Source organism: Podarcis liolepis, assembly GCF_965112155.1.
Source record: "Podarcis liolepis genome assembly, chromosome: 2".
NCBI lineage: Eukaryota > Metazoa > Chordata > Lepidosauria > Squamata > Lacertidae > Podarcis > Podarcis liolepis.
Genome location: NC_139555.1, coordinates 28,331,948 through 28,335,862, shown reverse-complemented (window position 1 = coordinate 28,335,862; position 3,915 = coordinate 28,331,948).

Genomic DNA, 3,915 nt, shown 5'->3' with positions numbered 1-3,915 from the left:
CTTTCTAGTCTATACAAAAAGTGATTTTCCCCCATGCAAAGATCACAGCATGGCTTGAAGTGTAAGAAAATAGCAGACTATATTAAGAAACATGTTAAAGAGGATGAAATTAGATACGACAGAACCTTAAAATGCAATTGTACATAATTTGGGTTGCAAACATCGACGTTGGGTGAGCGGGAAGCCACTAGTTCTGTCAAATCGGAATGTAATTGTTGAGTAACAAATGTAACTTTCCATTTGGAAAAAAGAATAAAATATTATTATAATAAAAAGTGAGGACATTTGTGACTGCTCAAAGTGGGCCGAAAGTTCACTGTTATGATCTTGACTCTGATCAGCCCTGCCTGTGAGTTGCCAGAGGCACTGAGCTGACTCTTCTGACAGAAACCAAAAGCAGGAACTAGATTTATTTTTCCCGCTGGTTCAAAAAGGCAGCTCTCGTGTTCTTGGCTTTACCCATAACCCCTCAAGCAACCTACAGCCCACAAGCCTCCTTCAGAAGATGATGGAATTTGCTTCCACAAGAGGTAGCTTTAAAGGATGGCTTTAGAGGAATAGTAGACAACTTTGTGGAGAACGAGGTTATTCCTGGCTACAAGCCCTGATGGCTATATGCTCCATCTCCACTGTTAAGAGGCAGTACGTCTCTGAATACCAGCTGCCAGGAGCTGCAAGAGGGGAGAGCTCAGGTGTCCTCAGGTCTGCTTCTGGGATTCCCATGGGCCCTTGTGACAACAGAGTGCCAGACGAGATAGACCTTTGGTGTGATTCAGCAGGTTCTCCAGATGTTCTGCTATTTCCTCTGCATCCTGCACGTGTGCCCAACCTCTCCCTTGCCGGATCTTCCTCACCTCCACATTTTGCTCCCGTGCGCTCTCCCGCCTGAGTAATTCAAACCCCTCACACAGCTGTGCACAGAGAGCTTTGCCGGATTTCACAGCGCTTAATTAACATTATCGTTTTCCTTGCTTTTCTCTTCTGCCTGACTCATTCTCTGCTGCTCTCATTCTGTTTCCTGAAATAAACACTCTCCTTATTTAAATATGTCACAGGGTGCCCTCCAGATGTTTAATGTATATTTCATCAGTCTTGGGCTGATGGGAGTTGTAGTCCCAAAAGCATCACACCCAGTTGGCGAAGACTGCCCGAAGCTATCTCAGGGAGTTGTCGTAGGCTAAAATGGAGAACCGTGAAGCTCCTGTATATGAAAATGCTACTGAAATAGTAATAGCACTGATAAAGGGAGATGTATGAAATCCCCTATTTCAGGGCAAAAGTCATTTCAGTAAGTTATTTTAATTGAAATCCCTGCTGAGGAAGGAATACACAGTGTTATCATGTAGACCTTGGGCTCCAACCGTATTTTATATCATCAAGAAAAACTCCACAGGAATAGGGCAGGGTTTAAGTGGAAATCAGGATCCCAGACAGATGAGTCAGGGAGCCAGGGAGAGATTTAAGACCAGGATGAGTCACCTTGCATTTTGAGAACGGAGATATATAGTATCCTTGCACATTCTTCTACCATGCTAACAGGGGAAGACCCACAATCAGAGGCTGAGATCAGAAGACTGGTGACACCTGGTCTACCCCAACCTCTCCCTTTGGGCCCTATCCTGACTTGAATGCTGAGACCTAGCATTCCTCCACCCTGGAAAAGGACTTTCCTGTTGCACTGTAGATAAGTTGCTGATGCCAGTATAAGATTGCATTTCCCAGGAGCAATGTACGCTCTTCACTGCCTCTCTCTTAGCTCATAATTTCAAACATCCTCTAAGGAGAAAAGATTAAATTGAGTTCTGGATAGACAGGTGCCCTAAGCAGAGGAGTGCTCTTTTGTGATGCAAAGTGAAGAAGACACAACTGAAATATAGTTTTCGCACAAAGCAATCTTGACATAGAGTTCTTATACTTGTACAAATCCTCGCCGACAGGTATCTCCTAGGCCAAGGTTTCCCAAACTTGGTTCTCCAGCTGTTTTTGGACTACAACTCCCTTCACCCTTAGTTGGCAGGACCAGCGGTAAGGGATTATGGAAATTGTAGTCCCCAAACAGCTGGAGACCAAAGTTTGGGAAACCCTGTCCTAGGCTAATGCTTTTTCTAGGTGAGGAAGCAGTTGGAATCATAGAATCATAGAAGTGTAGAGGACCACAAGGGCCATCAAGCCCAACTTCCCACAAGGCAGGAATATTTTGCCCAAGGTGGAGCTCAAACTTGGAACCCTGAGATTAAGAGTCTCATGCTCTACCAGCTGAGCTGGACAAAGCTTTGAATCTCAAAGGGGTAAATGACTATGTTTTGGGAGATTTAAAGCATTAAAGCCATTGGACCATGTGAAAAATGAACATACCTTGCTATTAAAGAAAAAGCATGCCTAGATATTTTGTTGTGCCTCCCTAATTAATTAATTAATTAATTAATCCATCCTATGGTGTTGGAGGAGACTCTTGAGAGTCCCATGGACTGCAAGAAAATCAAACCTCTCCATTCTGAAGGAAATCAGCCCTGAGTGCTCACTGGAAGGACAGATCCTGAAGCTGAGGCTCCAATACTTTGGCCACCTCATGAGAAGAGAAGACTCCCTGGAAAAGACCCTGATGTTGGGAAAGATGGAGGGCACAAGAAGGGGACGAAAGAGGACGAGATGGTTGAACAGTGTTCTCGAAGCTACCAGCATGAGTTTGACCAAACTGCAGGAGGCAGTGGAAGACAGGAGTGCCTGGCGTGCTTTGGTCCATGGGGTCACGAAGAGTCGGACACGACTAAACAACAACAACAAAATTTAGGATTAAGGTGCCATTTAGCTTCTAGATTTCATATGTCAGTTTCTAATACTGCACTACACCACAATGGCAGTAGCAGCTTCTAGGAGCCAGGTGCTTATGCGCAGTTTGGGGTTCAAACATGCAGCCTAAGAGACTTGGACCAAGGTGTGTAGTGAAGCCACAGACTAACAAGGCTCACACAGCAGCCTGAATCTCTGCCCTACCCCTTCCTCAAACCACTGCAAGCAATTGCTCCTTGCTATTACGCTGATGGTTGTTTCCCCCTTTGAAATCAAGGAATCATATGCGCTGTCTGGGAGGCAGACGGACACCCTTCCACTTGGTGAGTGCATTGCTTCCTTCCATTTGGAACGGGTTTTACTTGTTTGGTTCCTGCAATGTTTTATCTGTTTTTATAATGCGACGTTCTACTGTTGTGATCCGCCCTGGGGACTGGGATGAGGGGCAGGTAATAAAATCTGATGCACAAATAAATGAATATAGATTCTGACAATTGCCTCCAGAGTAACAGAAGTAAAAGGGAATATTAAACTAATTATCTCTGCCCGACCTAACCTTTAACCAAGGCCTCGTCCCTCCTTTTAGTACAGAGGGGAAGTTCTGATGCCTGTGAAGGAATTGTTTGCATGGGTGGCGCTGTGGGTTAAACCACAGAGCCTAGGACTTGCCGATCAGGTCGGCAGTTTGAATCCCCGCGACGGGGTGAGCTCCCATTACTCGGTCCCTGCTCCTGCCAACCTAGCAGTTCGAAAGCACCTCAAAGTGCAAGTAGATAAATAGGTACCACTTCGGCGGGAAGGTAAACAGCGTTTCCGTGCGCTGCTCTGGTTCGCCAGAAGCGGCTTAGTCATGCTGGCCACATGACCCGGAAGCTGTACATCGGCTCCCTCGGCCAATAAAGCGAGATGAGCACCGCAACCCCAGAGTCGGCCACGACTGGACCTAATGGTCAGGGGTCCCTTTACCTTTTCAACAGCTATCCTATGCATGTTTTCTCAGAATCAGCTCCCACAGTGTTCCATGGTCTGGGGAAAGTGTGCACAGGATATATGTAATCTGGTTGCACAGGGCTGGGCGAAGGCCCAATAAGAGTCCTGAATGGGGGCTGATGGCACAGTGATGTC